At 38.5% G+C, this 23,443-nt stretch overlaps 1 protein-coding gene across 21 annotated transcripts in view; it reads right to left on the bottom strand.

The window, feature by feature from the left end:
* The window catches only part of TENM3 (teneurin transmembrane protein 3), a 2,371,016-nt gene that overhangs the window by 1,155,583 nt on the left and 1,191,990 nt on the right, over positions 1–23,443 (bottom strand). The gene's annotated exons all lie outside the window — the stretch shown is intronic.

Genomic DNA, 23,443 nt, shown 5'->3' with positions numbered 1-23,443 from the left:
AACCAAGGTCCCTTTTACTATCTGCATCTTTTACCTCCCTCTAGTCAGTTCTGTGATTGATCAAAAAAGCAATAGAATTGGTCGAACACCCTGCCTTGCGACATCTGTAGCCACATTTGTAACGTGTTCTGCCTCCCTTTGTTTTAAATGGATTATGGGCAATTACTACCAGTGAGCAAAAAACTGTGCTTTCTTATACATTGCTTCTCCCTTAACAATGAAGCAATGTTATCTAATTATTCTGGACACCCTATGTAATTGTAATTAGCTGGCTGTTGTAGACAACCATGTAAATATGTCTTGCTTATGTGGCGAGAATATTGGTTTCAAACAGTGTCAGTGGTTTTGAAGTATACAAACTGTTTTCAAATACAGAAAAAAAGAAGCAGTATATAACGCTAGATCTCAGGACAGAGCACTAGTCAGTGATCTGCTCTGACAGATCTGTCTCATTGGATTAAGTGAACATCATCAATATGTTCTTGATTTTTCTTGATTTTCTTGAAATCAATATTCTTGATTTTTATGAATCAAGAAAGATCTTGATTCATAAAAACAGCAACTGTTGCCAATTGTTTACAACATATATTATGATATGTAATATTATAATACTTTTCAATGGTCAAAACATATAGCTGTGGTGATAATAAAAATCAATTGTGCACGGAAACACATATTCAAAAATTACTCCTTTTCCCATATGTTCACTGGAAAAAATATATATAAAGCCTTGATTATAACTATGATCACTTACTTGTAAATGCTTTCTTGCAATTTACACATAATGGTTCCAAGGGAACTTGTAAACCATAGTAAATCATAAAATTCATTTTGCTTTGCATTGGGTCATTTATCCATTGTATGACTAATCAACTCATTTCAAAATTCAATAAACCTAAATACTTGGATTTATGATGCTTTGTCACATTTGAAAAGGGAATATCAACAATGTGCAATTAGTAGGCTATTGCAACTTAAAGACAAGCACCTAGTTGAAAACAATTAAAAAGGCTCAGCAGCAATAATTATATCCTCAGTGTTAGCAAATAAAACAAATTAAAACTGATTTAATTTCTGCTTTGAGAGACAGAGAAAAACACTAAAAAGCTGCTTTAATTTAGCTGTTTAAAACATTGAAGCTGTTCTGAAGTGAAACTATACACCAGTACCAGAGGGCGGGCAAAACTGTTTTTAATTGTATTTCAGATGCACATACAGGCTATTTTTATTTAATTTTAATTTTATTTCATTGGGGAAAAATCTATCGATCCATCTATCTACATATACTAATAGGTGAGGCCTTTGAGATGTGGTTTTTCAGAAGAATACTCAAGATTAAATGGACCAGTAGAACAACAAATGAAGAAGTATTTCAAAAAGCAAAAACACATAAACAAATAATACAGACAATCAAGAGACACAAACTGGAGTATTGTGGACATATCCTCAGAGGAGTAAAATATCAAATACCACAACTAATGCTAGAAGGAAAGCTAGCAGGAAAATATCAAGAGGAAGGAGGAAGAAGGGGATAGATTGATGACCTGAAAGAATGGATAGAAATGGACACAGAAGATATCATCTATGATTCTAGGACCGCGATCTATGGCTTTTGCTGGCCGCCAACCTCCCAATCAGAGAAGGCACATGAAGAGTGAGACACTAGGAAAATTCAATAAATTGTTACATAATAGATTTTTTTAAATTAATGTGCTTGCAAAAGGGAAGTAAAAAACTGTATGGAATTCGTAGGATTTCAACATCAAACATTATTCATTTGATTGTATAATGACCATATATGAATCATAGTAAATTTGAATCTCAGAAAGATCTGCTTTTCTTGGGCATTTTGGAATTATTGACTGATTATTGAATGTTTAAAAATCTGTTGTGAACTATAACAGTTAAAATATGATAATAAATTCAGAATGTGTGTGGGGGGAAATTAAAAAAAATCATTTAAATTTATCCCCAAGCATATTCTGGTATAAAAAGTAGTGCATTCATCTAATTTCAGTGGCAGGAATTTTGAGTATGCAAAATTTGGTATCTGTCGGTCATCAGGAGGTGAGTAGTAGGTATCTATAGGTCATCAACAAATGACAGTCATTTAGAATTCATTCACCTTTGTGATCCATTTATGTAGTTCTATTTTCAGTCACATCAATAGCCAGAATCCGTGAGTCTATAGAACACTCTGAATATAATCCAAAGATTTATTATTCTTGTGCAAATGAGATGCTTAAAATATATTTTGATTTTATCTGGAAAACAAAATATTAGGCTGATTTGTTTGAATATATACATTGTATTTTAACTATTCACTGTTTCTTTAAATTAGTAGCTACTCTTCTGATACTTTTATTGCTGTACTGGTTGTCCCATATGGCTTTTAAATCCTGCTTTCCATATAAACACCAGAGGCAATAAGCTGGCAGAGCAAACAGCATGCACATAGTACTGTGCAATATTTAGTGTCACAAACAGGGCTATGAACAAGGCATACGTTTTCTTTGAAAAGACCTAAAAAGGCATCAGATTGTCAGAGTTACTAAAGGTCTGTGTGCTTCAGTTGCCCCCTTAATTAAATTCTTAGAAGTAATCAGACACAAGATGACAAATGGGAAGAAGCGAACATACCACTGCTGAATAATTTTATCATTTATTCCTATAACTGTCAATCCACGAAGGGCTATTTTTTATATGTCACCTAAATCACAGAAGCTGGTACCGTTTTCCGTGATTCATGTTAGCCTAGTTACATGATTTACAGCTAAATTATTTCCCTTCTCATTTGGTTTTTTTTGGTTCGCCTTTATGTGATTAATCTGTGATTTGAATGAGCAAAGCTTTCAAGATGAGTGTAGATCACTGTTATTACACTATGTCCTGTGAAATATTTGTAACAATTACTTAATGTTTTCAGAAGACAATTAGTACTTTAAGACCTTGGATTAACAAGATACTTCAGGATTTCTATTTTGTTTCTCTGACTATTGCAACTGGCATTACTAACAGTGCTTCTAGAGAACAGATTTTAGTACCCACGATTTACAGCTTCAATACATCTTCATCTCTATTTTTTTTTAAAGGAAAAAAGTAAATTGTATAAATTTTCCTTTAAATCTTCTCCACAGAGTTTGAAATGTTTCTGTCTAAATTTAACTATCAAAATCTGAATTTCTTTATATCTCATACAGTGGAACATATATATCAAACTGTCTTTAATAATATCTATCAAAATAGGATGACATTTCATTTGAGAAATCCTGTGAAAATGAAGGAACATGCAATGTGTTAACTTTAAATCTTTGGATTGTAGATTATGACAAAAGATGGCAGTTTTATCATAGTCAGATCAGGTACTTTACATTACACCAATTGATCATCTTGATAACTGATTGGATGGATCTTATATATCACAAAACTGCAGTTTTAAAAAAATATTTGCATCACATGTACTCTTGATTTATGGTCCATTACAATGGCTACTACACACACTGGCTGTCACCATAGTGACTAACAAAGTGACAATGTAGCTACTTAGTGTGGAGGCTGCTCTTAGTGTAGCCAGAGACTTTACCATTACTGTGGTCACAGGGGAGTGATGTTTGCTGATCTCCTCTGCCTCTGGAAGATCTTTGTGCCTTATGAAAATATGTCCCGGAGGGTTGCATGAACCTCAGGGACATATTTTAGTAAGGCTGAGGTGGCTTCTTGAAGAATATCAGCAAAACCTGCTCAACCCCACCAAGTGTGCACATTGTGGTAAGGAGAAAGCTTCTAGTTGAGGATGTCAGCCATTATGACTTGTACTTGGTTAAACATACTTGATTACTTAAAGAGACCAAATGCGTGTGCGTGTGTGTGTGTGTGTATGTGTATGTATGTGTGTGTGTGTGTGTGTGTATATATATATATATATATATTCAAGTACTGGGAAGGTACTGTATTTTGAGAATGTTTCAAATCACTTCAGAAACTTTTGTCTAAAAGGGGGATACAAACTTTTAAAAATCTAATAAAGCATACATATGCACCATTTATATATGACATTTTGAACATCATATATTTTTGCATTGTATTTTGCATTCAGGCATGGGTATCCAACTATGAGAAGTAATATAAGAAGTAGCAAAATTCATGCTGCAATACTAACTAAAGGACCACAACAGATGTAGGAACTGAATCTTATGGCTGACATTCTGACTAAATGAGATGTATTAATTTCAACAGCACTCCCATCAAGTAATTTAGTCTGGATATCAGCCTATGTCATTAAGGCTGTCTTTGAAGGTCTATGTCAGGCGTCCCCAAACTGCGGCCCTCCAGATGTTGCTGAACTACAACTCCCAGCATCCTGAGCCACAATTTATTGTGGATGGGTATGCTGGGGGTTGTAGTTCAGCAATATCTGGAGGGCTGCAGTTTGGGGAAGCATGGTCTATGTCTTCAAGCTCAGCTCTCCACATTGGACCTGATTCTACAAAGATATTTAAATGATATCACCCCACAATCTTGATTTCAATTTATTTATGTGCACCAAGTAATCACCAAATGGTGACTGACTAAACAATTATATATCTGATTCACAGCTGCCACTTTTAAAAAGCACTGGCATTAACCATGTGCATATATATTGATGATTTAACCAAACAATTGTGTGGGAAACAGAAAATACTTTTTCTTCAAGTTGGCATACATGGATCCTGGGTACATTCATTTTCAACCCCCGAGAACACCATTTATGGATAAGAGCATGAGTGCAGGTTTTTTGAACTATGGTGGTTCTGGAGGTTTTCTTAGCCACCCTTTCAATATCATTCATTTTATCTTAGTATTAAATTGAAATTATAACCTATTATAATCAAAAGTCTGGGCCTAAGGTAGTTTTATGATCTATTATTGATCCATGCTGTTCTGCAAAATTAAGCAATGACTGCTTTCAAAATATATGTATATAGAGACATACAGTATCTGCCTCAGTGAATTGCTCAGATCTATTATATAGCTGACCATGTCCTGCAGTCTCGGGTTCACTGACTGCTGATGGATGATATTCCAAACTGATTCAAAACAGAAAGGCAAAAGTGGCTAGGAAACATCTATCTAATAAACCAGGCTTGCAGTTTTCAAACATTCCTCCTGTACCACAAAATGATCATGTGCCCAGCATCACGCCCGCTCCGCCCATGCTGTTGCTGCTGCTCACACATGGCCACCTCATGCACACCACCAGTCCACCTCCAGCCTGACACCAACTTCTCACATACATTGTCAGTCTGCCTCCTGCCTATCCTCCTCCCTGCTTCCATCCGTCCAGGGCTCCATCCATCTAGGCCTCCATCCATCCAGGCTCCCTGATGCTCCATCCGTCTATCATCCTGCCAGCCCTTCCAGCTTCCATCCCCTGCTATAAGCCGATGCTGGTGTTTATGCCCATACACTGTGAGGAGTGGAACGGTCCTTTCCCAGTTGCACCTCTGGGGGAGAGGACCACATGTGGGGTGAGGGGCTTGAACAGAGGCCCCACACATGCTAGCTATGCCCCTGCTAAAAAAGTACCTGAGAGAACTGTGAGTACCTGAGAGAAAAGTCTCTGAGAGAACTTTCAGTTTGTCTGAAAGTATCAGTGTCCATGCTTTTCCAATGGGGGAGTTTCCTCACATTTTCTGGCAAATTAATCAATTTTTCTAGGATTTTTTTTATTTTTCTGGTAGTGTAAGTTCTGGAATCTACCTGCCAAACAGCATGTTACTATCTTTCATAATTTGGTCTGGGAATTTTATGTCAGTGAGTGAGTGAGTGAGTGAGGCCCAATCAGCTATCCTGAAAATATACACATAAAGTCACACAGCCTTCTTTTTAAAAAGTGATCTTGCCTATTTCACAATAGAAAATGATCATTCTCAAGAGAGGATGCTCAGCAGAGCAGTAACATTATGGGTCAAGATACAAATTCAGAGTAAGCTCATTTTCGCAACAGAGAATGTGAGGAACAGTGACCTATAAATTCGAACCTGGTGGTTTGATAGTTGTGAGGGGCCTATCAACAATATCTCAAAGCACTGTTTCAGAATAAGTTCATTTCCCCTACACATGAACACAACTTGTCAACTGGTTATTTGCAAGGGTAAATCTTTTCCTACTGAGCCTGAAAACAAATGAACATGACAAGATGACATTGTTTATTATTATTATTATTATTATTATTATTATTATAGGGAAAAGCCTTTTAGAATTTAGTTATGTTACATATGGAGAACCTAGTATGTTGTTAAGTCATTCACAGTCTCAAGTCAATGTTTGTTGATGTTGGTTTTGCATTCTTGTCTGCTTGCATTAAACCCCACTGCTTGGTTTCATGTATTTGCATCAGAGTGCTTGATAGCACCAATCCGGACATGCTATTGAGTTTTCCTGGCACTAACACAAATTAGTGAAGGACTTCATTGAAGTAGATGGAAAAAGAGTTATTTAAAAAGTGTTATTATGTTTCAAAGTGGGGAAAATGACACTACCAGTAAGATGGATAGCAGTTTGCAGCTGGTAAATTGAAAGCAGAGTATGAGCAGTTAAGATTCATGAATAGGTTTAATAGAAATGATAGCTTAACTTTGCTCAAGTTTTGCAAATGATAGTGGGCAACATCACATGATCCACTGTGAGTCATTAAACTGGTAGCATATAGATAAAAGGTTGGATGTGAGTGAGAGTGCATGTGGCAGGCCCAATATCTGAAGCCATCTAAGTTTCTGCCCCATTTCTTCCAAGCTTTTACTGACTTTGGTCATCAAGATTTGAAGTTGGGTTGTCGAAATCAGTAGGATCTAGGTAATGTGGTGTGGGAACTGGACATGGGCAGCTTCAGACATCACACTCAGCAAGAATGTGCACTCTGGTGTCCTCTGATAGTTAACCTGCATGTTACTGGTTTAATGACGTGCAGTTAGTTGTGTGATGCCACCCATTGTATTACAGAAGCATGGTAGAGTTTCTGAATTCAAGGTAAGGAGAGAAACCAGCCTGTTTTTCCCATGTTAAATTCCCTGAACTCACATTTTAGTGGTCATAACATCTACCATGCTCATTCAATCCCTTTGAAATTTTATACTCCTCAACTAGGGAAGAAGTACTATAGTCTCCCCAGATTTGTTCAAAATTCATTATGATATAGGTATATATATATATATATATATATATATATATATATATATATATATATAATGTGCCTACTGTAAGTGAACTTAAATTGTGGCAAATTTACATATATTTCTCTAGATCTTTAACCCTTATACTTTAGGTTGTAAAATTCCAATGCCCCGCAGACTATGTGTTTTGGGAGTTTGAGAAAAACAGCCCCCTCCCCCAGTTAGAAGACTTTGCATATAATTTCTTGTTACTTATTGGCACACGTCACAGCTCAAAAGTAATAATGCTCCAAGGTTTGTCATGTGACAATTCTGTCTATGACAAACATGATGGCTTCATCTATTACTAACTGATTGGTTCTTATAGAAATTGATTGGAAGCAAAACCAAACTTTTTAAAACAACCTATAAACATACATACATAGCATCACATGTTTCCAATAAATACAAACATTTATAGTGATACTTTAATTTTTAAAATAAATAAATAAATAAATAAAAGCTTTTGGTTTGAAAACCAAATTTCAGGTATGACCCACTTTAACTCATTCTTCAAAAGAAATTAAAATCTAAAGTTGATGCACTCAATCTCATTTGAAAGAAATAAACAGTTTGCACAATCTTCTATATTATTCTTTGTTTTGAACTTGTGCTCCATCTACCCACATCAAGAAACTGAACAGGCCGTATACCTGAAATGATCACTTTCTGCACACTGTTGCTGTTAATTTCTAAGGATAATGATGAATAAGAAGTAATTATTTATGGCATACCTCTTCATTTTCTTTTTTAAATGAGTGCCAAGGTAAATGTCAAACATAAAGAGGAAAAAAACTGTAGGTAGATGGTGTGTACATTCAAAGAAGGGTACAATACAGAAGACTGAATGAACAGTATAGTTCTCATATGGGGAGAAAGTGAGCACATTAAAGTACAGTTTTAATTGTTTTTGAAGTATAAGTTAAAGTGGGATGGTTATTCTGTATGAAAGTATTTATTTATTTAATTAGTATAGACACAAGCGCATGTTGCTCAACATTTTATAAAAGAGGTATCAAAATTAAGAATTGTTTAGATCATACCTTTCAAAACGGATACATTTCCCCCCTTGTCCAGGACATAATCAAACAAATACCAAAACAGGACAATTTACTTGAACCTATTCCTTTTTATTAACATGAATTTTTAAAATCCAACTATCATAGTCTTATGACTAGATCTTTGTGGCCAAATAAAACAAGTGAAGTTTTACATATTATGTGATGACAGACGCTGTTGGGGAAACTAGAACCAATTATCCTCAGATGCACATTACATTTTAATCTTTAAATTTATCCAAACACCTGTATATTGAAAAAAAACACCATAATAATTTCCAATAAATTATTGGGGGGGGGGAATGATTTCCATTCTAAGTATTTTCCCTCAAAGGCTGATCACACAGTATTAAAAACGAGTGGCTGACAAGCTGACTAAATTACTCAGTGGAAGTCCTGCTGAAATGAAACAATTCTTAAGACTAACTCCTGAATAGTACTATTGAATACTTGGTCTGTATATCAGCCAGTGTCCTGTAACATCAAGTAATAAATGGCTAATGTAGCCGAGCACTGCTTGTGGTAGTGCACAACTTTTTGTAAAACAATAAGAGCTCAGAATTAGCTTTTGTTTCTACTAGGGTCACATAATAATTTTTCCTAAGGAAGCCTGTAATATATAAATCAGTGACTTCACATAATTACATCAAGATATGAAGGATAATTATGACAACATTTTCTCCCCCTTTTAGGAAGTGCTAGATGTCATGTGGGAAGAATTGCCACATAAATTACACTATGAAATGGATGGCATGATAAGTGAATGTGTCAGAAACTTTCATACTGACTGACAATGCAATACTAAATATGTTTAATCAGAAGAAAGTACCAATGAGTTGAATGAGATTTAGTCATTCATTTCAGCCCAAGAAAAGTAGAGAGCATTCTTTATTTTACATGGAATCTGCTTTTGTAAAGTTTCATTTTGTCTCTAAACTTGTCTTAGCATCTGTACCTGTGTGTACAGTATGCAAGCATACACACAGATATGCAAAGTATTTAAAATAGTTTCAGACACAATGTAGCAAGTGCTTTTACAATGACAAACTTTTTAGCAAAGCTCATATAGTTTTGAGATCTGCAGTGTCAACAATTCTATACAATGCTTATTTGTATTAAGGTAATTTTACGGTCTAGAAGCAATTAAATCCCAAAGAATAGCTGTAACAGTGGTATGAATTGTATATGATTGAGTCAGAATCTAGTTTGCCCAAGTATACAAAAGAGCACAGTGAGTCAAGAAAAGAATGCATACTGATTTTACTTTACTGATTTTCATTTGACATTTTACTCTATTGTCCTCCAGACACAAAGGTTCTCTACCACTAAAAGGTCAGGACAAGTCAGACCAAGAGTAGCAATATATAATGTTTTAAAAGTTTAAAATTAATCTGAGATCGAGAAATATGTGTTAACATTTTCATAGAAGGTTCACCGGGCAATGTTCAATCACTGCTACCATGCATAAGAAAAACACAATACAGTCTATACATTAAAGATAACAATCACAGAAATATTTACTTTAGGTAAGTTCCAATGGAAAATGTATTATATATTGTATGTCGTGTATGGTGCATATTAACATAGCCTGGTATATAAACAAGCACAAATGACAGTAAGCTTTTGAGGCTTTTAGAATCAAACCATGTGACAGCCTTAACAATGAAGTAGATGGGAAGTGGACCTTTTCATAAAATATGCTATGGGGAGCCTAATCTGGGACTGTCGTATGTGGGGGGTGGTAATACTTTCCTGCTGTACCATTTTCACATTGACTCTCATCGAAGCAGTTATTTGCCCCAGGAAATTTGCTGGGGAGGGAGTCCAATCCAGGACTGTTGTGTATAGTGAGAGAGGCACTAAATAACTGTGTCTGAGGCAAATGGTCCCTTTAGGAGAATTTTCAGCACAAGGTCCTGGATTTGATCACCTGTGGCAGATATTTTAATGTAAAAGGAACATTACCTGACCACTTTCTTTTAAAGTCCATTTTTTAAGTCCAAGTGTGATTTTAAACAGATTTTTAATCTTCCCCCAAAGGTTAAAGATTTGTTAAAAATCGCCAGCTTACCCATTTCTTTTGTGGCTTGGACAGTAGGTAGGACCCATCATGTCCTACCATACAACACACTGGTGTCACTAGGATCTACCCAATAGGAACAATGGGGTGTTTCAAGTTCCCCATTTTTCCCTATGGCCAGAACAAGCTGCAGTCACAGAGGGCACACAAGTTTTACATTGCAATTTGCAATGCATTTTGCATCCCTGCCTTGAAAAACAATGTAGGAGCACACAGTAAAAGTGAATATGTCCCTCCCAATACAAAACTAGGGATGTGCACAAATTGATTTTTTAAAATTTGATTTGTGTCCCAAACAAATCACCCCTGATTTGTTTTGTATCCAAATCTACCCCTTCCAAATCACCCCAGATTCGATTAGTATTTGCTTTGATTCAATTTGGATTTGGACTGATTCGTATCACTTAACAAGGTCTTGGGGTAACTAATTTGGGTGGTGGGTAGGCCCCCATGGGTGCCACCTACCACCCTGATTTCAAGGCAGTGGGACAATTGGTTGATTTTTAATGATTTTTGTTTAGTTTTTACTGATTTTGAATATTTCTGCCATAGGACATCATGGGGATTCGAAGTTGCTGCATCATAACCCTAAAACAGAACTCCATCTTTCACTTAAAAAAAAAAAGCTAACCTCTAGCCCTTGTAGAAGTGGGTTTATGGAGCAAAATGTGCAGTCATTATTTTTCAAGTGTTTGGATTCTTTGGTATATAATAACTTTTTCTCATAATGAATCCCTATGAGGATTCATTGCACACCTTCATTTCTTTCTGTTCATTTTCACTGTCACTGGACAGTGCCAACTGTCAACTGCCATGTGCCAACTACACCCCCTCCCCCCCACAAACATCTGCAAGGCAGTGGGGTACCCATTTTAATTTTTAGGAATATTGAAACATTTAGATTCTTTGGTGTCTAATAACCTTTCCTCATAATGAATCCCTATGAGGATTCATTATACACCATTGTTTCTTCTGTTCATTTTGACAATCATTGGACAGTGCCAACTGTCAACTGTCATGTGTCAACTACCCCCCCCCCCCCACACACACACATACACTGGGATATTCAGTTTATTTTTTGGTATTTTTGAAGTGTTTAGATTCTTTGGTGTCTTCATTACACACTTTCATTTCTTTGGTTCATTTTGACCCCACTGCTTTGCAGGTGAGGGTGGGGAATTAGTGGCATCTCATGTTCCAACTGCCCCGCAACCCACAAGCCACTGGGTATTCAGTATATAGTTTAGGAATTTTTGAGATGTTTAGACTCTTTGGTGTGTAATGAATCCTCATAGGGATTCATTATGAGGAAAGGTTATTAGACACCAAAGAGCCTAAACACTTGCAAAAAATCCTAGAACATAAACTGAGTAGTACCCCACTGCCTTGCAGGTGGGAATGGGGTGTAGTTGGCACATGGCAGTTGGTAATTGTCACTGTCAAAAAGACAATCAAAATGAATAGAAGAAATGAAGGTGTGTAATGAATCTCATAGAGATTCATTAAGGGGAAGTTATTATACACCAAAGAATCAAAACACTTGAAAAATAGTGACCACACATTTTGTTCCATAACTCCACTTCTACAAGGGCTAGAGCTTTGCTTAAAAAACAACAACTGGGAATCTAGGGAAATTAATAGGAGGGATCTGAATCTCGAATCGATTCGAACTGAATCAAGCACAATTTGATTTGTAACTGTATCTAGCCAATGGACCACAGGGGTGATTTGTTTTGTCTCTACATCATCTGAATCAGTTAGATTCAGGTACAAATTCATTTGAATCAATTTGCACATCCCTATACAGAACACCCATAGAACACACATTTAAAACCCAGTTAAAAATAGCCAAAAAAGAACCACTGACCCAGAATCCATTGCCAGCCACAGTGCCTGCGCTGTAGTAACATCATTGGCACAAGTTGCTCTCTCTCACACAATTATGACTCCTTACTTCCTAGCATTACAACAGCTGCCACAACTGCACTCTTACCTAGCAGCAAGCATAGTCATATGCTCAACTAGAGCAAATTTAGCCACATTTTGACTAAGTACACCTTGCAATGCAGATTGCAGAATATAGAGCAGACCAGGGCAGTGAGTGAAGCGTAATTCAGTCTCAAGGCCAGACATGGAGCTCATGACAGCAATCATCAAGAGATATTACAGGGAGAGAGAGAGAGAGGGGGGGGGCTGCCACTGTCCATTTCTCGCCACAACACTATCTCACAAACAAAACAAACCACAACTAAAGGAAGCCAGGTATCCAAATTCTGCCTTTGCCAATCTGAGGTCCAGCAAAACCAGATAGTTATAGCAGCAATAGCACAGCATATTATACTCAGTGCTGAAAAACGAAAGCAACAAAACATTCTCTCTTGATGTACCCTCTTCTTCAACAGAGGGACAGTATATTTTTCAGAGAAAATTCTTATCCTCTATATGTAAGTGAACAGGAAGCAGCATTAATGGAGAAACAAGAGTTTGATAATTTTTACTGACTAAAATATAGGCTAAAAAACCCCAACCCAATAAACTAATAGCCTCTTATGCTGAGAAAGGGAGGACCTCAGTTTGAGTTCAAGGCAACAAGTAAGGAACAGACAAATAAACCATGGCTGCTCCCCGAAGCCAGTACACAGGGACATTCACATGGAGAGGCATGCCTCATACAAAGAACTGAGACAATGTTTATGACAAAATCCCAACATTCCCCTTCTGATTGTTTCATTCTTGAATTCTGAGTCCCAAGTTTTGTTTTATGGTGTGAAGCAATGTTTTCTTTTGCAGATTGCAGGAATTTACCTTTCTCTGAATCTGGCATGCCTTCAATTTTGCGCCAGTCTGTAGACTGGCTCCCCTCACCCCCTTCTCTGGCTGTCAGTGATGATCTTTTAGGTGGGGCCCCTTTTATTAATTCTACTTTTACATCTTACTTCTGATTCCATCTCTTCCTCTGGTTTTGACTCAGTCTCCCCCTCTCAATTGAGTCTCTTTATTAAATCATAGTCTATGATTACTTATTCATTTTGTTGCTGTGGTTGCTGTTCAGCCCCTTCACTTATTGGAAAATCCAGGCCACAGTCAGACAACTCATTGGCACTTTGACTTTTGTCTTTCATAAAAATATGCAACACTGTGCAGTTTAACAGTCTCTGTGATAGGATCCAGTATTCTGTAGATTTTGCTATTCAGTACATAGCCTATGAATATTCCTTCTTACTTCTGCAATCTAAGTTTCTTCTTAGTTTTTTAGGATTCCTCAAAAAACTTTAGAGTATTTGCATCCGAATACCTTAAAAAAGCTTGAAGTTAGGTTTTATCCCATTCCACAGTTCAATGGGTGTTACTCCTTTTATTTTAGTTGGAAGACTGCAAATAAGTTGCAGTCATTACAGCTTTTCCCCAGTATTTGTTTTCCAGACCTGAGTCAAGAAGCATATTTCTAGACATTTCAATCAAAGTTCTGTTCTTTCTCTCTGCCAGTCCATTTATTCCTGGAGTATAAGGTATTGTTCTCTTATGTTTAATTCCTTGTTTGTTTAAGTATTGCTTACTGTCCTCCCCAGAATATTCTCCACCATTATCAGTATGCAAAGCCTTAGGTTTTCTTCCAAACATGTTGCTTACTCTAGCCACATATTCTTTACATTTTGGCAACACCTCATTTTTCTCTTCGAGTAGGGTTTGTATAGCAACAAAAGTCATCTATGAAAGTCAGGAAACAGAGATTCTCTGTTGGTGTCTTTACTGGGAAGGTCTCACAAATACCACTGTGAATCAAATCCAAAACCTCACTATGGTTGATGAATATGGGCCCCTTGTTGCATTTGCTGTAACACATTCAATAAATTTGACTTCAGATTTGCATGGTTTAATTTGTAGGTTTCTTGCCAATTGATCTTTTACTAATTTTGAAATCCATGCCTTGCTTGGATGCCCAGACTGGCAATGCCATACACTCATGCAATGTTTGTGTACACACTCACTTGTAACATTAACTTGCTCTCTTTTGCAATCTACTTCATACAATTGATCATCTTTCAAGGTGCCTTTCATCAGAATTTTTCTTCCTTTGAAAATAAAGCAATGGTTCTTTCTGAAAATAACTCTACATCCATGCCTTGTAGCTATTTTCACACTCATTAAACTGTTTTGTTGACTTGGGAGATAGTATGCCCCTGGAATACACACTTCATTCACTCTATTTACACCAACTCTACACACTTCATTCTTTTCAAAATTAATTCACTCTATTTGCACCAAACTGTTCCCTTTCCTTCTGCAAAAATGTGCTGCCCATTGGCAAGGTATATAGGACTTTTATGTTTGGTGTTTTTTTTTTTTTTTTACATTTATAAACCACCCCATCCAAAGGCTCTGGGCTTGTACAACAAGCATGTTCCGTGTTTATTTCAGAGAAATCTTGCAAATTATTGAAGAAATATGAAGTATCTCCTCTATCCAAAGATATTTTGTTTCTACTTTGACTTGCATTAACCCTGAAGTCAACTTCGTTTACAGCACACTATTTTTCATCATTCTCAGCATTATTTTAATTGCTTTCACTTTTGCATAAGCAAGTTTGTTAGTTAGAAACCAATAAATTAACAGTTTCTTTTGCAGATAGAGGGAGAATGCCTCAGTTTCAATCAAGGCAAAAAGTAAGGAGCAGACAAACAAACCATGATTCCACCCCAACACAATATATAGAGACATGCACATAAAGCATGCCCCAGACAAAAAACTGAGACAATGTATGTGGCAAAATCTCAACAGTATAAGGGGTCTCACTGCCTCCCAAGCCCTTTGGATACATGTTGAAATTCCCTCCTTTTGCATTCCTCCCTCCCCCAACCAATGGGGAGCACTGTTTCTCATGACAACACTTGATTTGCATGATAACAAGCCAACCAAGAAGCTAGGAGATCACAAGCCAATTGGAAACCAGTTCCAGAAAACCAATCAGCAAGAGAAAAATAGGCCTCCAAAATAGCACTTGAAATATCAAAACGTTTACTATCTGACCTTGATGCACACACAGGTTCATAATAAATATTTCAAAAGATAAGAAAGAGAAAATTGCTTTGCCAGAAGTGAGCAGATGGGAATGTAGATGATTATAGATTGTACACCAAGTGATTTGGAAGAATCACTCTCTCATTTATGGGGCCCTTTTGCCCTATTTTAGGGAAGAGAGTAAGACTAGACCAAATGTAAAGTTTTGGACTGAGTTGGCCACTATAATCCCAGTCTGAATTCACCCTGAAATCCTTATTTGCCATTCAGGGGAAAACATAAAAGTAAGTGCCCCCAGTGCTATGGATGTGATCCAAATTGCCTCCATGGCTATTTTTACATATGAAAAACTGTAGGAAATCCAGTTACGGATATCTCAATGCCATGTCTGGCTTTGACCATACTATAAATCTAAACAATGTACTTTCTAACACAAAATTTAGAACTAAAACACTGCATTCCATTTTGCACATAAGGCTTTACACAAATCATGCTATAATGATTGAATCATAATCATGAGTGTCAGTTTTTATTGACATCAGGGCTGTAGCTTGTCTGTGTCCCTATATAAAGATACATGAGATCTGTTCACATCTGCATAAAAACAAAAGCACAAATTGGGAGTATATTTCCATATTAGAAGAGTTATGCTTTTTGCTCTTAAAAATTCAAACAGAAGGGATTCATAGCAAATTTCAGGAAAAAGGGGTTTTAGGGACCAGCTTCATGACTAACGGTGTACACATGCTTGTAACTAAAGCACACTCTCCTGAAAGTCAAGTAGCCCACAGAAATGTGTTTCTGTGGGTCAAAGAGTGTTTTCAGAGTAAAGAAAGAGTAGCAAAAATGGCAATGCTCTTGCACAAGAGCACCTGCATGTTGGAAATTGGGAGGCTATTGCTCTGCATGTGCTTTTCTTTGAAGTATGCGTATACCATTAGTCAGAATTTTGGCCAGTAATCACAACACTGAGTCCATGGAATTTTGTTGTTGTTGTTGTTATAGAAAAAATCTATGGAAAACATTACATTTGTCCCTCACCAACCAGGAGCTTTCCATTCCTGGAAAACCTCACAGTCGGTGAATTCGCAGTACATGAGCAATAGGAAATCATTTAAAACAGGAGGTTAGGGGAATCATGGTTGCAGAAAGGCCAAAAAACAAGGAAAAGCCAGAAAAAATGGTCCCCTCACCCCCAAACATCACCCTTGACACCTGGAAATGATCTCCTGATCCCTGGAAATGACCCCCACACCTTCAAAAATCACCCCAACTGCCCCAAAATCATCATCTGACCCCCAGAAATCACCCCTGACCCCATTTATGACCCCTGAACCCCAAAATTACCTAACCCCCCCTTTTAAAAAAACAACACCAAACTATGGATACTCAGGTCACAGTTGGCGAGACAATCTGCAACAATTTCCAAGTTGCTGATACTCAAATCCGCGATTGGGTAGCCTGCAGTTGGAGAGGGACAATTATATTTTTCTGAAATCTGTGTAACTTTCATTTTAATGAATGAGATTTGTTGAAGAAACAAGGAAACAAATTCTTTGTTTACAATACAGGACAAACTGTTACAGATTTCAATGGAATTAAGTGTTGTTGATTTGTGGTAATTATGTAAAGGATGTGCATTCATTTTGGAATGAACAGAAATTAAACCAGTTAGGCCTATCTGGTGCAAAGGTTGTTCACTACGAAATGAATGCCTATGGTACCCAAGTGATACGAATGGCACATGGGTCATTTGGGTTACTCAGGCTCATTCATTTGCACAGATGGCGATGTAAGGGTCATGAATGTGGCACGGCAGTAAAAAAAATTAGCCTACTTTCCAAAAGGAATTAGACTTATGAGTTTACTCTCTCTCTCTCTCTCTCTCTCTCTCTCTCTGTGTGTGTGTTTGATCTAATAACTTATGCATTTACAGTCTAATAGAAACCAGATTTACCGTATATGGGAGAGGGTTCTTTTATTTTGATATGGCATATTAAAATAACATGGTGATCACTCAAGGTATAAGTACTGCACCTTTAGAAATTATGCATTTACAATCTCAAACAAATTTATAGTTCATGGGATGGATTACTAGGAAATCCTTACTGAGTTATTTTCATCATATTTGTCATTTTGAAACAAGATGGGGGACAAGTATAATCACCATCCCTTTACAACTCATGTTTCTACAGTCCAATACACATGTATAGTATTCAGTACTTAAGTATTATTAAGTACTAGCTGGGCTAGGCACAGAGCATCTGCACCCCAGTTCCCCCCTGCTGCCGTTGTTTTAATTCCCTGCGCGCCTACCAGCACTTCCTTTCCCCCTGCCCTCCCCCTACAGCCATAGTTTTCTCCCCCCCACACCATTCCCAACCCATCTCCCGCAGGCCTGTCCACCAACACGGTCACTTTCCTCTCCCACTGATGGCAGCTCGCTCGCGAACTCTTGTGAGAGCTGCCACACACAGGATTAGCGACAGGTACGCCTTAAAGAAATAGATAGATAGATCATGGGGCTATTCTCATGATCGGCAAAAATTGGGCTAGGAGAGCCTAGCCCAATTTTTGCCGATCGTGTAAACCCGTTTCTGTAGCCCCCCCCTTCGCCTGGGTTTGTGGAGCGAGTGCTCCGCAAACTGGGGTTATCTGATCATGAGTAGCTGCGGTGCGGCTCTGTGCTGCGGCTACTCATGAGTAGACCCCCACAGGGGAGGCAAAAAGCTGCCTCCCGGCTCCAGGGGTCTCCCCAGTATGCCCTGCACGCTCGCGTAGGGCATACTGGATCTTCCAGGGGCCGCGTGGCCCCCAAGCTCCCCAGCCACTGCCGGCTCCATCACAGAGCCAGCAATCGTGTCTGGCGGCTGAGCCGGCCACCCAGGGCTCCCGCCGCGATCATCTGCAGGGAAAGCGGGCTTAGGCCACTCTCCCCGCAATAGGGGTAAAAGCAGGTCTCACTGATCGTGAGATCCGCCTCAATGGCTTACAGGTTGCTCAGCATAACATGAGTAGTTCAGAACTACGCACGCTGCAGCAAGTATCTAACAAACTTACTCACAGTGCTGCACAAAAGGGCTTTTCTACCATGATGCAATCACATGTCACAAAACTACTTGCATATTTTTGTATATATTTTAACCTGTTTTATGCAATTGTTATCTGAGATGAAAGTTTGGGGCAGTGTACAAATCTGATAAATAAATAAATAAATAAATAAATATGTAGTCACATGTCACAGCACTACTTGCATTATTCCCAATGCAAGTAATGTTGCAATGTGCGATTGCACAAGCGTAAGCAGTAGAAGAAGAGCCCTGTTGTGCAGCACTGCTGCCATGTTTGTTAGAAACTTGCAGTGGCATGGGAAGTTCTATAATACTGCAGCACATGTAAATCAATTAAATTGAGAATTAATTGAATTTAATCTGATTAGAGCTGGCTATAGTTGGTGACCCATTCCATGAAACCACAGTGAAGAGTTGTAAGATTCACTATGTTGAAAGAAGCAGAAATTAACTCTATTTGGAACTTCTTGTTGCTTTTGCAAAACTGTTCTTAAAGTATCTAAAAGCAGCATCTGTACTCCTTCCAGTAGTTGCCTTCTTGTGGATACCATTTCCAGAGGTGTACCTAGGTAATTTTGGAACCTGGATCTAAAGGCGTTTGGAGGTCCCCGCTCCCCTGCAAATTAAGCATCATCATGACATGCTCAGCCAGGCAACCAGGACAGACTAAAGAGGATTTGGGGGGGCCCAGAGGCTGTGGAGGCCCTGGATTCCAGGCTTAAGAGCACCTCTGACCATTTCCCCCACCAAATGCCCCAAATGTTGTGTTGGTCCAAGGAATTTGCTGGGAGGAGCTAAGGTGCTCCTTTGATACCATGTTACTTTTATATAAATATAATGAAATCTTTACACCCACTTTACATAAACACAAATCCTGCATTTCTTGCACTAATGCAGGCTTAGCTGTTTGATATACTAACTAGTATTTTTGGCCACATGTTTCTCAGGTTCTGTGACAGATGTTTCACAGCAGATACTCCAACAGTTAGTATTTTATACTCTGAGGCCAATTCCTCCATTTAAATTAAAAACTTATTTTCAAAAGAATGAAATATAGCCACTTAGCACTTTGTTTTAAATACCAGACTCCATCGATTTTCTTTCTTTTCACCATATACATTGTTTCTTACAATATAACTGTTGAAGAAATTTACTGCAGATGGAAAGGTTCTATATGGAGCAGTAGGTAGCAAGGAATTCAGGAGCATGACAACTACATATTTAAGTGTATGTAGCACTTCCATTTACTTGAAAAGTTCATTAATATGGAAAAAATGTTCTTTGGTATCAAAGGCCAACCTCATTAATGGAGTAAGTATTTGCGGCTGCCAGATAACTGTCCTGCAGAGCATTAGAAAAAGGGGACAAAAAGTAAAATTATTTTAGACTGAAAAAATCTAATGTTCGTGAGAAAATGGCTTTTAACTGGAAAAAAATAGCAGTTCATATATAACATACTTTGGAACAGAGAATTTCAAACTTTCTATGCATAACTGTTGTCTTATGATTTTCAAAATATTTCAAGAAAGCTAGCAGATTTCTCATTGCTTTGGTGTAATTCACACATTCTTTTCACCTTGTCTTCCTTTTGACAGCAAGTGAGAATATACCGCCCCCCACCCTCCAAAGCTTAGTCAACTGTGCTTAGTTTTCAAGGGTAATACCACCAATTTATTAACATAATATTCAAGCTGAATCTTAATTTTTCAGAGATTTGCTTAGTGGAATGATATCATTTTCACAAGAATACTACTACTACTACTACTACTACTACTACTACTACTACTACTAAACAACTTTATTTGTTAGCTGCCCCATAACAAATTGTTCTCTGGGTGGCTCACAACACGTGGTTCCCAAATTTCTCTCCTTCAAAACACTCTAACTGCATAGAAAATAATGACTGTTACTAGTATACTATCACTGCCTATCCCACCTACATCCGTATAGTTCCTTTGCGGGAGGGCACAGCAGCAATATTCCAAATTGTATCCAATCCTCACACATGCCCATTTGATAGTGACACAAGCCAAAGAAGTCTGGACCACTTTTAGAGCCAGGACTTTAAATACAAGTACAAAGCGAAAGGAAACTTGTGTGGCTTTGAACACTTTATTTCTTGCCTTGAAATATAATTTTGGTTATATTTTGGATTACAAAATCAGTCTTTCTACTTGAATAGGACTTTGAGGACAATTCCTTTTATTGTTACACTGCTGTGTACAATACCCAGTTATTACAGAGTAGGTATGCTGATTTATATGAAGATATGTGAATAAGATCAGGAGAAATGGAAACTAAAATATGTTTGAAATCCTAGTATATTAAAATCAAGTACATGGTTTCCTTTTGCTTTCTAAAGTTTTATCCAGTTTTACCTGTACATGTAACATGGATTTGAAATAAAACACCCTAAAATTGGTTCATAACCCATAATAGAGCCCAACACTTGTTCCAGCTGCAGCAACATTGTCACAGAGAAAAACCAGAAACAGTGTTGCCTAGCTAGCTCACACCCAGTATCCCATACCCATAAGACCAAAGTGGTGGAACTAGCACTTGAGACCAAAGTGATGGAACCAAATTTTTAAGTGCAAATAACAAATGTACTGCAGATCAGATGGTGGCAAGATGCATTAGAGTACCCCAGAGGAGCAAATAACTCAGAGACAAGACTTTGAAAATAAGAAATAAAGGTTTTTGAATTTCTTTGGATTTTTTTTAGAAGGCAGAAGCACAATGTGAAACATGGATTTGGCAAGTTTGGTAATACAGAGAGATGGAGCAGCACTTTGTTAGCCTAACAATCAGAAGAGATGTAATCCTGATAGAAATGGGGGAGGATAGCTTTTATACCTATCTTTTAGTTCTATTCTGAACAAAATCAGGGAGACTCAAAGGTGATACCAAAACCACAGGGAAGGGAAAACAAGACGATGCTTGGAACACCATGTTCCAAGGAAAATGGCACTCTACGTGCCAGTAAGAGGGAGCACTGGGGTTTCCAAGGGAGTCAGGTACAAGGGTTAGCCTGTAGCAAGCCCACACAGGGAATGGCCGAGAAAATGAGGCCATTCATAAAATCAAAAACAGTGTTGTACCAAGGTTTGGGAGCTGTGTGTATTCCCAATTTTTGGTTGTGTAGAAGTAAGGTAGGAGGCAAACCTGGGTAGAAGTGATGGTGTGGAAGGGAGGTAGGAGGAAAACCTGGATAGGTTTTGCCAGTGATGTGTTACAAATCTCACAGAGCCCTTCTGAAGTGCTCGGAACTATAATGGTTCTTGTACAATAGTGTATGCAGGGAAATGGGAGACTTTCACATGCTCCTGTCACACCCTGCAGCCCCTCAAAGTGTGCTGGTTTTGTCAGTCAGGATGTCAACTGCTAAAGAAGCACAGTGTAAAACAGGGTGAATTTTTCTTTTAAGATACCCATCCTCACCACCAGCTGGTAGCTAGGAGTGTGCACAAACCGGTCCGGGGTCATACAAAAGGCCTCTGGACCGGTCCAGAATTCGGCCGGTCTGGCAGTTTGGCGGGGGGGGGTGTCTTTAAGGGCGGGGGGTAGTACTTAGCCCCCCCCCCGCTGCTCTTCCCCCTCCAGCACTGGACTTTCCTAAAACGTTCTGTCCCTGTCGTTGTCTTCAAAGTTAACAAGCAGAAAAAGCTGGTGCCAAGCATGCGCGCAGTGCACGTGCGCCCGTTGCCGCCACCGGCGCGTGTGCCGCATACATCACAATGATGTATGTGGCGCATGCGTCAGCAACGGGCGTGCACAGCGCGAAGAGTGCTTGTGTGGCACCAGCTTTTTCTGCTTGTTAACTTTGAAGACAACGATGGGGGCAGGGGTGGCAGGGAGGAATTCTGCTGCCCCAAGAATGTTTTAGGAAAGTCCAGCGCCGGAGAGGAGAAAGCAGCCGGGGGGGTAAGTACTACTCCCCCCTGCCCTTAAAGACACACTCCCCCTAGTGCCGGATCACGCCTCCGTGGTTCCGTGCACATCTCTACTGGTAGCAAGCATGGCTTGTCCCCTTAGCTAAGCAGGGTCTGCCCTGGTTGCATATGAATGGGAGACTAGAAGTGTGAGCACTGCAAGATGTTCCCCTCAGAGGATAGAGCCACTCTGGGAAGAGCAGAAGGTTCCAAGTTCCCTCCCTGACATCTCCAAGATATGGCTGAGAGAGACTCCTGCCTGCAACCTTGGAGAAGCCGCTGCTAGTCTGTGAATACAATACTGAGCTAGATAGACCAATGGTCTGACTCAGTATATGGCAGCTTCCTATGTTCCTACCAGTGATGTCACCCCTACAAATCTTTAATAATTTCTCATCCCATATTCCAAAATGCTGAACAGACCTCTCCATTATTGCCACCTGAGTGTGGGGCCCATTTGGATAATCACTAGGTATGACATCCTTTTATCCCAATGGGGCATCTTGGTGCCACCAAAACACATAATGGCTTGTAACCAGTGTCCCCTTTAAGGTGTGCGCATATGCATGCAGGTTTTTGATGTCGGCTCAGTTAATTTTAGATCCTGCTCAGGTTAAATAGGAAAGGCCCCACTCTCAGTGCACATGTGCGCACACTGCCTTGATATTGCCGCTCAGAAGAAAACTCATTCCTCATTCAGATGGAAACAATTACAGGGAACATTACATGCAACAGGCTGAGAAATTTCTCAGAAGCCTCTGTTCCCCCATGAATGCCAACATTAGCCCTCATTTGTGTGTGTGTGAGAACTCAGAGGAGAAAATGGGGAGAGCATTACATTTATATCTATGCAAACCACTTGGAGAACCTTTGTTAACAAGCGGTATATAAATATTCGTCATATATTACATACAAGGCGGTATAAAAATATGAATGAAGAAATGAATGAATGATAAATTCAGATCAGCTCTAAGACTTCTCCACACAGATTTGCTGCAGTGAGTACAGAAGTGACTGCTACACATTTTGCAGCAAAATGTAATGTCTAACACAGCAAATTTTTGCACAAATTGTGCTCTAGGTATTTTTATTG

This window comes from Hemicordylus capensis, chromosome 5, assembly GCF_027244095.1.
Source record: "Hemicordylus capensis ecotype Gifberg chromosome 5, rHemCap1.1.pri, whole genome shotgun sequence".
Lineage (NCBI taxonomy): Eukaryota > Metazoa > Chordata > Lepidosauria > Squamata > Cordylidae > Hemicordylus > Hemicordylus capensis.
This window is presented reverse-complemented; position numbering and strand designations above follow the sequence as displayed.